Source organism: Thermobia domestica, chromosome 11 (assembly GCF_964235325.1).
Source record: "Thermobia domestica chromosome 11, izTheDome1.hap1.1, whole genome shotgun sequence".
NCBI classification, from domain to species: domain Eukaryota; kingdom Metazoa; phylum Arthropoda; class Insecta; order Zygentoma; family Lepismatidae; genus Thermobia; species Thermobia domestica.
The window spans coordinates 30,693,982-30,708,650 of NC_137464.1; the positions used below are offsets into that span (position 1 = coordinate 30,693,982).

Genomic DNA, 14,669 nt, shown 5'->3' on the forward strand with positions numbered 1-14,669 from the left:
TTTTAATTGTATTTTTTTTTACATATATCCCCCCTCCCCTCCCCTAGATTGGCTCGTCAAAGTGAAAAGATAAAAACACCCAAGGCCCGACCCTCATATATGTTGAAAATTTGATCGAGATTGGTTGGGTGGTTGAAAAGTTATTAGGTTTTGTTAGTTTTTATTTATACGTCCCCCTCCCCTCTCCTTCCCCTAGGATCTACCGTTAAAATGAAATTACAAAAATGTTTCCAGATCCGAATCTGATGTATCTTGAAAATTTGATTGAATAGTTCAAGAGTTATTAAGTTACAAAAATAGTCACTTTCAGTCTTATATAAATTTATTTTTATATATCTCCCCCTCCTCCTCCTCCGACACGTTGCTCCACCAAATTTTAATCATAAAAACGATCCCAGGCCTGAACCTCATCTATGTTGAAAATTTGATCAAGATTGGTCAAAACTTAACCCAGGAGTTATTAAGTTTTATTTATTTTTACCCCCCCCCCTCCTCTCAGTTCTACCATCAAAGTGAATAGCCTAAAACCAGCCCAGCCTCGAACCTCATCCATGGTACAAATTTGATCGAGATCGGTCGAGCTCTTCAGGAGATTTAGAGTCACAAACATAGTGATTTTCAATTTTACATATATAGATTTTCCACTTGCAGTTGTTCGTTTCCTTTCTTTTGATTGTTTTGCATTTACAAGGAGGGATCCCCTCAAAAACGGACTTTTGTTCTAAAAAAATAATTTATTATTTTTTAAAATTTATTTCTACAAAATACTTTCAGTCTCCTTCAAAGTAATCTCCATTAGATGCGATGCAATTCTCCAGGTCTTCTTTCTCACTGTTTGAAGCATTTCTGGAGGAACTCTTCAACTTTGGTATCGTCCATTGCCCCTCTGCTAAGCTCTTTTTTACACCCTCCACATCATCAAAACTCCTCCCTTTAAGATTTTTTCATTCTCGGGAATAGAAAAGAAAAGTTTCACGGGGCTAGGCTTGTCAAATACGGAGGATAGGTAACGATAACTTACTCGTGAGAGCCCAATATCCAGATCCTGTGTGATCAGCCGAGGAACAAACTTACTTGTTAGTTGTGATTTTGACAGTAAGTAAAATTATTTATTCAATTTACATTAGTACTTTAATTTCTTGGACACAACGGCAATGAGTAACTTTTGCAAATCCTCATTGAAAATCCGCTGACACGAGCTCCAACTCACTCCTGTCTGTTCTGAAATTTCGTCGATCGTGAAACAACGATCCTTCTTGATATTTTGGCGGATTTTTAAAATGTTTACGTTGTTTTGAGATGATGAAGAGCGTCCAGAACGAGCATGATCTTCAACAACACTCAAACCACACGAAAACTTGTGTGCGCTCATAGCATCCTTCTTGAAGGCCTGTTAAAGCATTTGGTAAGCTTCCGTTCCAAGCAAGAAGCAAATTTTCTAATATAGTTTTTGTTCCTTTAAATCTCTCATAACGATTTTGTAGACGGCATACGAGAACAGTTGAGAAACACAGCACTAAAATACAAAAATCAACCTCCTACGCAGACGCCGCTTTGGTAACTGGTTTGAGAAGGTCTACTAGCGGAAGAACTCTCTACTAGCCTAGGAACAGTCACGCGCTTTCAGTTCATTTTCTTTTTGACTCCCCTCGTATATCTTCTGTAAGCAGCAAGGTTATATAAAACGAGACCCACAGTGTACGCTGGAATCAAAACCACTGTAGCTAAGCTGTTAGCGTATGGTAAGCTGTAGATCCACGTCTCATATAGCCTCGCTGCTAAAAGGGACGCTAAACTTAAAATCAAAAGCACCGTAGAGCGTTCGATGTTCTTCTACCGCAAATTAAACCTCCTTCTTCAAAGATATGTGCACTAGCCACTAGACCACTAATGAGCACCAACAACGAAAAAGCAAGTGGAAGAAAGTGAACCAGAATATATTTTTAAAGATACTATTCTGACATTCGCCTTGTGAAACCGAGGAAAATATCTGAGGAAAGCAAAACAAAACCAGAATGACTGGCCTCGAGCTTTGATCTCGGAACCCTCCGATTCAGAAGCAAGAGTTACAACCACTACCCTACGACAGGCGATCAGGTTTTTCTCTGTGAGATAATTCTCAACTTAAAAAAAAAAAGTTAAAGACAACTCCCACTGGAGGTCCTTCGTGGCTAACCGGTTAGCGGAAGCGCCTTGGCCTGAGAGACCTGGGTTCGATTCCCGGCGGGAACTCATGTAGTTCGGATTCCACGTTAATCAGTAGATCCCATCTCATATAGCCTCGCTGCTCAAAATCAACTCAATAATTCCCACTAATGATTTTAGAGGCTAGCCCAAGTTCCACCCCCTAGGCCTACTAAATTCCCGCGGGACATTTCTTCGATTGTGCACAACTTGGGCTACCAGTATTTTTACAGTACTTCTTAAGTCCCTGCTTATCCAAATATACGTTAGGGCGAAAAATTAGATCTATGAAATCATCACTGCTAACCGCCTCTTTTAAATTTCCATTTCAAACGAAATAGATAAGTAAATTAAAAAAAAAAGCAAAATCATAAAATAAATATGATGTTGGAATTTATAAATGCGTAAATGATTTTTTTTTTAAAATAATTCCATTGTAGTCATGTTATTTTCTGATGTGAATTGGTGTGAAAAATCACCTGTCTGTATTGGTAAAGCACAAACCGTACACATAATATATGTAACGTTTAGGTACAACGCAATTTTTCATGCATATCAGGTTACGCCTGACAAGTTACAACTCAGAACATTTCACAACATATAATTATGATGCAAACAATGATTGCTCGTTTGCTGGGGATCCGAATTTGCTATTCTGTTCACAATTTGTAATGCATGTAATAAATAACGGTGAATAAAGAATTGTTTATCACGCCTTTGTTCTGTAAAATTACATCAATCAACGCGAGCTCATTCAGAATTGGTGTTTCTTGTCTTCGAAAACTATTGTTTTTAATTATGAGCTGAGTGCACTTGAACAACACAGTTTATGACATTGGTGAGTATCTTGACCGCCATAACTGAATGCTTAAAAAATGAAGAGAGAAAATTAATATTTCCCCATCAAACCACACATTTACTACTTTGACAATACGAGAATATTTGTAGAGGACATTCCAAGATGGTTCTGATACCAATTTACTCACCAGGGGCGTTCAATAAGATATAAGTCTAACATATTAGGAGTAAGTGAATGTTTGAAAGTGTACTTACTCATATTTCTACGTAACTTCCTTTGGTCCAATGCACTTAGTACGTCGATCAGTAAGACGTCGAATATCAGAAAAAAAAAAAAAAAAACGTCAAACCAGACTTGGACAATGCAAACGATCAATGTTAAGTCATCATCGTCGCTGTAAAGTGAACCATGCAAGTGTTCCTTTACTTTTTGAAACAAGAAAATGTCACTTGGACCAAGTCTGGAGAATAGGGTGGATGTGAAAGAAGTTGGCATCGGCTCTGTTGAATAGCAGCTTGCTGAGTATCGTAGACATTGCAGGTCGCTCGTAGACATCGAGGGTTATTAACGTGCCACATCTTTTTCGAAGCTGAACTATAAACGACAGCCCTATCTACTTTCCGTTTTGTGGTAAAGAAGGATGATGTAATCGCTTTGCCGAGTTTCGTCGCCCTACGATTGTTGCACCACTTTTACGCTTAGAATGTACAGAACGCCACTCCTAATTGCTTATAACATCAGAAATAAGTCACATTTGTTTCACATAGGGTTAAAATGACAGACAAATAATTCTTCACGTGAAGGCAAACAAATTTGTGATAGTGGATTCACGAAGACTTCGTTTAGAGCTAAGATTTCTTGAAAACGTATATCAGGCACGTACTCAGAAATTTATTTCGGAGAGGGGGTAAAGCTTTACGGCATGTCCAAACTCAATAAAGATAAATTACTGTTATCTTATTAAAGTGTGTACAATCACCTCAAAAATTAGACTAAATTTTAGCAATTACCAATCTGCCAGTGATGGCATCTACCAAGCTTCAAATATGTCAAATAGGCCTAATGTTGTCTGTGTTTCATCATTAGAATTTCATCACTTATTTCGCTGCATTAGAGTTGTGCTCAGCTGTACCTACATGTTTCACCAGGACACGCTAATGTGTAAAGCTCTATAAATTACAGGAATACTTCAAACATTGCGATCCTCGATTTATTGCTGTTTATAATTTAATTCAAAAATTCGAATTATTACGCTCCAAATTCGAATTATCGCGCCGCTCCGCATCGGTACAGAGTCAAAAAAAAATATTTGCTTTCCATTTCAGGGAAGATGAAGTAAAAATTTTTTTAAAAAAATGTACTTTTAACTTACAACAGAAGTGTTCAAAGTTGTTTTTAAATGTTTGTTCAAAGCTAAACAGAAACATAACTAACTAGGGTAGTTGCCTTCATTTCGTTCGTATCTATTAAGCAAATTGTCTATTCTCCTTAAATTTCCTTAAATCATTTACCCCCTTTACTTACTGGAAAGAAGAAAGGGTTTTCTTTAGTGAAACAAGAATTTTAGGAATGATAAAAAATGGATTGAAAAAGATTGTGATCTTGGTCAAGAATTAGTTTTTGGATCAGGGGCCACAAAATTTTTGAACGGCACCTAAATCGAGTTTTCGTATTTTTTACGGAATAAGCACATCATAATGAGTTAAGTGATAGTTTGGGTTTGGCTACAATATATGTAGTTCTCCAGGTATAAAGTCTACAAGAAAATTTTTGATTGAGATATATTTCATCTTTTGATGCATTTTTGGATCACGGATCACAAAATTTTTGAACGGTCCCTAAATCGAGTTTTCGTATTTTTTTTTTTTTTTTTTTTTTTTTTTTTTTTTTTTTTTTTTTACGGAATAAGCTCATCATGCTAAGTTAATTGATATTTTGGGTTTGGCTATACTATATGTAGTTCTGCAAATATAAGGCAGCTACAAGAAAAATTTTGCCTGAAACATATTGGATCTTTTGATCCAAAAATAACTAATACACAGAGCAGCCGCGTATCCAGAAATTTTTGTTGGGAGGAATTCAAGCTTTTTAGGGGGGAGGGAAGCCCAATACTACAAGTCATTATGTCTATGTAATATTGAGCGGGTATTATTCCGCACCCGAAAAGATGGTAAGTAACCTATATTTGCAGAAAAAATTATAGAACTAGATTTTTTTGGGGGGAGGTGCAGTGACTCAGTGGTACGAGCGTTCACCTCTGGTGCATGGGGTCCCTGATTTGATCCCAACCCGCGCCAAGTGAATTTTGTGATGGACAAACACCGTGTGCGTGGGTTTCCTCGGGGTTCTTCTGTTTCCTCCCACTTTCTTTATTCCTCCATTTCATTCACTTCTCATCAGCAGCATAATCGTGGGACGTAAAACTCAAAGATTTAATTTCATTTCATTTTTAGATTGTTTTTATAAGGGAAAGAATACAGATGAAGTGTAAGATCAAATTTTCATGCTACATCAATTATTTCCCTGTTAAACAAGTATTGTTTTATTGAGAAAGTGTACAAATGTAACGTTATGTTGAATTAGGATTTTTTTGGGGGGGAGAGTCCAGTTCCTGTGGAATCTCCCTGTGGGTGCGCCCCTGACACAGACATACTCCAGTGCTATGGCTGTTTTTGTTATGTATTGTTTCGCTACACAGTATTAAAACATTGACAATTTAATTTCATTTACGTTACAGCTTAAATTGTGATTTGCTTCTCTTATCTTCCATCAATCGCTCCGATAAAGATAAATTTGGCGTTATAATCCTGCTTACTATGTATGCAACCAGAATCACATTTCGTTAGCGTCTCCAAGGGAGGGCTACAAAATATCTTAAGTGGCCATATAGAGAATGATGTCTAGTCGCCATACAACTTTTAACCTTTGTTTTGTTTTGACAATCGAGGACTTAGCAAAGATGATAATAATAATCTTTAAAAAATCAGGTTTTAGTGGTGAATATATTATCATTAGATCGCGATAGGCTATAAGTAGGCTTATTGATAAGCATATTTTGACATTTTCTCAAAATGGGGACTTTTGAGATAGCTATTTCACTTGATTTGATCAATCAAAACCTCATACTTACCTAGTTAACAGCACTTTAGAAATATAGGTCAAGAAAATGCTATATGAGTATTTGCCAAAACAGAAGTGGCATGTTCTTATTCATTTTTATTGATACCTACGCATTTATAAAACTAATTAATACTAACTCATATAACTTATTGATACTATTATCATGCACATGATGAGGATGTGACATGTAAGAATAAGCAAAATATGATTTCTGTATCTGAAAGAAATCTACGAAAATTTTGCAATTTCTTTAGCTCAAGGTCAAGGAGAGCATTCTTTCAGATAGTGATCGGATTTTCCACAAATTGGCCAATATCATTAGAATTACTGTAGGTCAGTGATTGCCAATCTCGTTCACCTGGCGCTCCGTTTTGTAAACCCAGCATAATTCAAGTTCCCTTCCTTCCCGCTCGTTGGTCATACTATTGCTACAACTATTATCTGATAAAACCATCCCACTTCATATTGCTCATCCCACTAAACCTTTTTTGATTAACATATTTTTGCATCTTGCATATTTATATGTGCTCTATTGTGTACTATATAGAAGGTGTTTATAGTTGTTTCGATAAATTCTGTTTTTATAACTATTCTCTGAATTTATGGTAATGATTGTTTTATTTCTGACAAAAATGTCGGATTGATTGGGTGAAAACAAATTATAGTAATCCCCCATAAAAGACGTGTAAAAGATATCGGACCTAATGCAAAAAATAAATTTTCTTTTCTTGAAATACGTAAGAACATTTTATTTGGTGCATTTTATGGCGTTTTCGTTTGCACAATATGAAGTTTTGTAAGTTATCGTAAGAGATAAAATACAATATGTATTGCACCGAATCCACCTTACACCGAACTTTCCCCACACCGAGTTTTCTTACACCGAATCTTCCTACACCGAAATTTCTTACACCGAATCTTCCTAGACCCCAAAGAGCATACGTTAGTTTCAAAGCTATGTTTTGAGGACATTGTAAAAGCCGTTTTAGCCAAAAGAGCCCGCAAAGTTAAATTTTAGTTCCAGCTTTTTGTGTTTTCATTTAACTTACATCGATTTTAAAAAATTGCAAAATGTCCTACTCGAGACAACAGCTTGACTATTTGTCATAAAGCAACAGACTGTTGGTTTATTCTACACAGTGGTCGAAGTGAGACGGTATGCGGTGGTATACCATAACCACCTCTGGTTTTTCAGTAATGAGGACATACCGTCTCTGGTTTTTCTGTGATCAAGACAATATTTAAATAGCCGGTATGTTGAGTTAAAATCGTAATAAAACATATCGCCTCTGCTTTTTTTTTCACTTCAAACACTGATTCTACAACTATGCACATCCCGATATATTTGAAAAATAAATAAATAAATAAAAATAAACATTGTAATTTGCAGTTGTTAGACAAGACTATAAGAATATGTCAGGCATACTACTTTTAGATTATTTGGCAAACAAATACTAATTAGTTTGTTATTTTATCTTGTACTAAAAATTAAATTATGTACTGCAATTTTGAAATCAAGCTTTATAACTTGAAGAAAAAATAGATTTACTGTGTGATGCCAATATCAAGTGTAGTCGGGGAGCGTTTTGCTTTGGTTAGTCAGGCGCGGGGGCGCTAAGGCGAGTTCCTGCCCCGGGCGAAAACTAGTCTAATTGCGTCGCTACTGTTAACGTAAGTAGAGGGTTCCAAACAATAATGACTGCTAGGTAGACAAAGCACAGGCCGATGTGTATTCCACTGTATTTTCATGTAAGTACGTTTCTATACCTACTTTATCTTTGATCCATTTGCTCTTTAAAAAGTTCCTTCTTTGGGAAATTTAAACAAAAATTGCAATTCTCTCTTTCATTATGTAGTAGCCAATGCCCATAATTTCCATGTGTATCCCATATGTTTGAAACACACCGGAAACAAATAGTGCCGGACGTACTGGCGGAAATACGTCATGCTTGACGAAGCCATTTTTAGCAGATTTGATCTACTTCCGATTTTAGTACAAGCAAGAGAGCTGAGGTTGAACATATCTCTCGGTTACTAAATTCATGTATATATTTTAAAAGTATTTTCTTGACGTTTGGATTAATATTGAAATCGACAGTGGTAGCAGATTTCTACTTCCGGTTTAAATATTGAGATTAAACCTGAGACACAACTAATTTTTGCTAAACATAATAGAATGGACGTGACCGTTCTATAAAGCTTCCAAATTCCACTAAAATACATATATAGGTATAGTGTAACTGAAAGCTAACTAACTCTATGGCCTATGGAACCCGAAGGTTCCATGGCGCGTTTACAAAAGCTCTCCACTCACTTCTATCCTTAGTCAACTGGATAGTTTCTACTTTGTATTCGTAATTTTGTGAGGCCGATTCTAATATTGTCCTCCCTTCTGCGCTTAGGTCTTCCTAATGGTCATTTTCCGATTGAATTTCCAGTTAAAATTTTGAAAGCGTTCCTACTTTCTTTCATTCTAGCTATGTGACCTGCCCACCTGAGCCTCCTAGACTTGATGACCCTAACAATGTTAGTTAAACCGTACAAATTATGTAGTTCCACGTTATAAGTTTCCGCAATTCCGCATTCCCGTTCCTCTTGGGTCCGAATATTCGTCTCAGGATCTTGTTCTCAAATACTTTCAGTCTATGTTCTTCCCTCAGAGTAAGCGACCATGTTTCACAACCATACAGGACAACAGGCATGATTATCGTTTTATATATTTTAAGCTTCAAATTCCTCGCCAGAATTCCCGGCGACAGAAGATTTTGAACTAATAACACGAATTTTGTACTTTTAGTCGACATTTAATTTCTTCGTGAATATAGTACAGTGTGACATAAAGCGAAATTAGAATACAGTTTCAAAGTCTAAAATATTTGCCATATTAGTGTTTGTTGCCAACTATTCAATTGACAGGCTATAATTGATAAAAGGAAAACACTCCAGTTTCTGGGAAAACTCTTCTTTTAGCAATCATACAAATATAGAAGATAATATCAATGTACGTACAGTGCGTATGTCTCAATATTATATTCCACGAAAATGACGCGTTGGAAAGTTAATAAAAGTTTATTTCTCAAGTCATTATTTCTTGAACATTTGAAAAAAGAACAAAAAACGCGTTATTGACAAGAGTTAAAAGTTAAGAGCCCATAACCTTCATGAATGTCACTGCAGGGAATTTTATTTACTTCTAAGCAACATGCATTTGCACGTACTCCGAGAGTTTTCAGACATGACACAAGTATTGTCTACAACAATCACAGATATGAATCATTTTTACTGATAAAAAAGATACATCCGTCCATCATAAAAGACATATTTGATTGAAGGTCCGGGAATACTCTTTTTTTTTTTTTTTTTTTTTTTTAACAATACTTTCTTGAAATATCTCTAAGATCACACATATAACATATGTTTTTGCTTTTATCTATCATTACTAACTAGTAATTACTTTTTTTGTACCAAGGTAAGTGGTTTACGTTAAATAATATTGTAAATACCAGTGTGTTATATCGACGATAAACTTGGGAAGGAAATAGTAAATTAAAAAAATATTTTAATTATTTTTATAATATTGCATAACTGATAATTGACACACATGGATACATTTATCATCAACACATTAGGATAATAGATACATTTATTATATCAGCTTAAAAATAATGTAATCTTGGCAAACACCATTTTAGCATAAAAAGATTTTTGTAGATTATGTTGATAACCATTAAATGGAACTTCTTTTTAATTCTTACAAAATATAGTTGAATCACAAACTAAACCAACTTTTCTTATCAGCAGTAAAACTGTCAAAAGAACATTACCTCTGTAAATACACTTTTTGGTACACAAACTACACACTGAGACTTGGCAGATCCTGAAGTACTAGTATCTACGAGGAATGTCTCCCAACTGTAAAGTAGATTTTGCATAATCCGATAGCAATTTGAGATAGCCCTCTGAAGATGTACCGTGTTCCAAAATTGTAGGAGGGGCCGCGGTGGCTCAGTGGTAGAGCGTTCACCTCTGGTGCTAGGGGTCTCGGGTTCAAACTCTGCTCCCGCCAAGTGAACTTTGTGGTGGACAAACACCGTGTGCGTGGGTTTTCCCGGGGTTCTCCCGTTTCCTTCCACTTTCTTCATTCCACTATTTTATTCATTACTCATCATCACCGTCTCCTTTAGCCTAACCGGCATAAGCGTGGGACGTAAAACTCAAAAATTACATTTTTTCATTTCAAAATTGTAGGTGTCAATGATCATAAGTAATGAAGTTATGGCACAATAAAGTTTTGAGAAAAGTGAATCTATACAATGGTAAAATTTTAAGACTAGGTATGCAATATTTGCAAATTTGGAGCAAAGTGATCGACCCTTATTGATTATTCATAGAATTTTTTAGTGTATCAATTGTTTTTGTGAACGAATACAATATACAAATAGTTGAATTTGGTATATCAATGGAAAGCATAATGGCTTTAAAAAATTGTGTTCGCAGAACAAAACGGAAAGGGCTTCACCCTATTTCTAATGCAGAAAATTCTATTTTCCATTGTTTACAATGAGAATTCGTGTGCCAAATGCTTTTCCATGGTTAAGTTTATGGACATCCCGTTTTTCGGTTATTATTCCTCAATGATAAATCCTACAGGATTTCGTCGCGCTTGTGCAAAATGCCAAACAACTTTTACTACGTGTGTGGCCTGTGAAAAGTCAGCGTCGGTCTTTAAGAGAAACGTTAAAACAAGCTTATCACAACTATTTCGGATGTCGTGTTGGTGATGAAGACAAAGTGTGGGCTCCTCATATGTCCTGCACAATTTGTTATTCTTATTTTATTAAGTGGATGAAATTCAAGCTATGGCCTTGACAGTACCAACAGTCTGGCGTGAACCATCAACCATGCAGAAGACTGTTACTTCTGCCTAAAAAAAAAAAAAAAAAAAAAAAAAAAAAAAAAAAAAAAAAAAAAAAAAAATGAGGAGCATTCGAAAAGAACTAAATTTAATTGTGAGTATCTTTATATTCCATCCGCTATAAAACTCTTGTTGCATGAACCTGAACTTCCAATCCTAACCCATCTTCAAAACTAGAAGAGTCATCTCCAGCAGAACAAATAGATGAATAACCTAGAACCTAAAAATAAACTCTTCCTAATTAATCAAACCAAAGTGAACGACTTGATGGAGCATCTGACTAGTAAGTCTCACTAAGTATTATGCTCGGTTGCTTCGATCAAGAATGAAGCAATAAAATTTGCTGGGTTCAAACATCAGAATTTTAATTTTCAGGAGTAGTAGTGAACAATTTTCTGGTTATTATGTTATGGAAAATTCCCCCTGTATTTTTTTTTATCGGTATAAATGGTTTGATGGAGGAACTGGCTTTCAACACACCCATCAAAAAATGGAGGTTGTTTATCGACTCTTCAAAACTAAGCCTTGAAGACGTATTGTTACACAACCGGAACACTAAATCATCAATATCAGTAATACATCCCGTAGACATTAGTTATGACTGATGATAACAATTACTGATGACAAATTTATGAGAATTTAAAGATCATTGCGATATTACTAAGTCTGTAGAGTTATTTACAAAATACTGTTGTTTTCTTTGCGTATGGGACAGTAGGGCAATTGAACCCACACTACACCGTGAAAGACTTACCTTTTCTCCGAGAAATTAGGAGCTGCGAGCGACGAGCAAGGAGAAAAGTTCTATCAGAATATTCAGAAAATTGAGCAGCGGTATCAAGGTAGACAGGTTCCTCATATGGTAGACGACTATTGCTGGCTTTTAGTCAGAGGAAGTGGCACGCACCACAAAAGAAGGAAAGAGCTGTAAATTTTAGAAATATTCATTAGTGTCATAATACTTTGTCCATTAGTTTCATATTTTAGTGCAAAACATTAATTCTGAGAAAATTTCATAATTATGAAAAATATTTCTTATGTTTCCTTTTAAAACGTTATGTAATGCGATAAATAAAAATTGAAATTAAGTCCTAAATTTTAATTTAGATCAAGATATCAATTTTCGTTTAGTAAACTAAATCAAGCTTCAAAACTGTCAAAAATGAATATAGGCCTATTTCATCGCAAAGTATTTAAATCAAAATTTAATTTAACGAAAGTAGCATTAGTTTATTATATTCTAGGTTACGTTAGTTGTAAATCATTGCATTTTCTGATAAAATTATGTGTCAACAAAATATACACTGAGCAAATCTCATGAGATAGCAAGTCACAGATTCGCCACGTACGTTCCATGCCCCTGCAGATCTACGCAACTTCTGCAATAGTGTGTGAGACGTACAGAGAAGCGACTGTGTGGGTGATTCATGTGAATTGCAACGTCTTCGTTAGTTGACAGCAGTTTAACGGGGTATGAGGGTCGGCGCCCGATGCATGGGATATTCGATTTCGGAGGTAGTGCAGGAATTCGGCTTCTCACTGCAACCGTGTACAGCGTGTACTGCGAGTGGGTGGATGAAGACGTCGCAAATTACAAGACACCATACTGGGCATCCCGCCGCACTCAATGACGAGACCGGCGACACCTGGGAAAAATGATCAACAGAGATCAACAGTACAACAAATCACAGTTCAATTCGACACTGGCCGCGCTAGAAACGTCTCCCAGTGAACAATCTGTTGGAATATGCGTATACCCTCACCCTCGGACATGAGAGTCGAAGCCGTATACGGGTATCACTGTTAACCTCGCGTCGGACACTCCGGCGTGCATCACCGTAGATGGACACTACAACAGTGGCGTACCGTCATATAGCCCGACGAGCCAGGGTACCACGCCGATGGGAGGCACCATATGTATGACGTGGACCGCAAGAAACAATGGATCTCACGTGTCAGGACGGCGTGGTTCATGGCGGTGCGATATCAGTCACTTTCCTAGCATAGAATGGGCCTCTGGTTGTTCTGGAAGACACGTTGACTGGTCTGATGGATCGTCAGCTGATCGGAGATCGTCTCCACCGATTTATGGTCCTTCAATATCCTAACGACATTGCACCGCCACATAACTCAAATGTCGTCCATGAATGGTTCGAAGAGCATGTAGGGAAGGTCCAACGACTAAACTGGCCACCCCGGAGCGATGATAAGAACCCCATCGAGCATATCTCATATGCCGTTAAACTCAGATTCCCTGCATTTGATCCTCAACCCACGAGCAGGTCGCAACTGCCCGACGCTTTGCAGGCTTCGTAGTGTCAACTGCCTCCAAAAGTGTGCCAGGGACTTGCAGATTCAGTTCCACGCATGTCACTGCGCTCTGCAAGGCCAGAACGGCCCAACCAGATATTAGGTGGCTATCCCATGAATTTTGCTAAGTCAGTGTACTATTTTGTTATCTTTGCCACAATCCAAGACGCTTCTATCACATGAAAATCTTAAGCATTACGAACTAATTATTGTCATTTTTGTGTTGAGGAAGATCGATTTGGTTAAGATGAACTGTTTTCGACCATGTGGCAGGCAAAAACTTTAAACTTATTGACTGGTGCTATTGTTTACATTGCACAACTTTATTAACTACTACTGCAGTCGATGAGTAAGAACATCTTATAGGTTTTTATATGTACTTCGAAGAATCGAACGTACAGTTCAAGTTTAGGCACACCACTCGAAATACTTGTTGAAAAATTATAATTCTTTCACTAATTTCCTTTTTATTGTCCTCCAAAAAGATTTACACTGGGTGACATGAGAATATCCTACTTACAAGGAAAGTACTTGGGCTCGAACGGGTGGATACGCACAAAACGAACGCATATGTAATGTTAGCACCCCGGAAGCAAACAGTGATGTCCGTTTTTCTGCAAGATGCTGTAAACGTCCGCAAGAATAGGGCAAAGTAGAGCAAGTGCAATAACTACAGAGCGTCTATAAAGTCTGGCCCCGAGCCATTTTTTCGGAAACGGTTGCGTGTATGGAAAAACCGGCACACATGTATCCCATTATTTTTCGGGGTGCATATTTTGTATGAAAAAGTTTTGCCCCAGGGTCCAAATCATAATTTTCAAAAGTTATCGGGTGGGGGGGGGCGGCTCGAGTAGTATATCGTTTGTAAAGAATTGTGAAAGAAACAAGCTGCAACAAGTCCCGAGTCTGTATGCGCACCCTATGTAAAATGGTGGTCACAGACTTCAATGTCAACTGTACTGACATTTTGACTGCCTACCATTTTGTGCAGGCTGAGCATAGAAACCCGGGACTTGCTTCGTCTTGTTCTTTTTTTTTTTTTTTTTTTCATAATACCTTTCGAACGATGTGCTACTTGACACCTCTTACCATTTGAAACTTTTGGTTGAACCCTGTCTGGGACCCTCCGGGAGGCCCTGGGACACAACTTTTTCGTTCAAAATGTGTTTCCCTAAAAATAATGGGATACGTGTTTGTCAATTTTCCATGCACCCAATCTTTTTCCGCAAAAATGGCCCTGGGTCGGACTTTATGGACGCTCTACAGTTGTGGCATGTACTCTACTTTGCCCTGCTCTTGCGGATGTTTACAGTCTTGCAGATAAACAGACATCACTGTTTG

The 14,669-nt window shown here is 37.1% G+C and overlaps 2 protein-coding genes across 7 annotated transcripts in view; one reads left to right on the forward strand and one right to left on the reverse strand.

Annotated features, from left to right (window-relative positions):
- Window positions 1-14,669, reverse strand: part of LOC145663998 (uncharacterized) — a 167,782-nt gene that overhangs the window by 18,135 nt on the left and 134,978 nt on the right. For all 6 annotated transcript variants that reach the window (XM_081730283.1, XM_081730286.1, XM_081730288.1 and 3 more), the window contains one exon: window positions 11,773-11,943. The gene's annotated coding sequence lies outside the window, so the exon portion shown is untranslated. The remainder of the gene's footprint in view (window positions 1-11,772; window positions 11,944-14,669) is intronic.
- The window catches only part of LOC145663997 (uncharacterized), an 89,825-nt gene that overhangs the window by 4,968 nt on the left and 70,188 nt on the right, over window positions 1-14,669 (forward strand). The gene's annotated exons all lie outside the window — the stretch shown is intronic.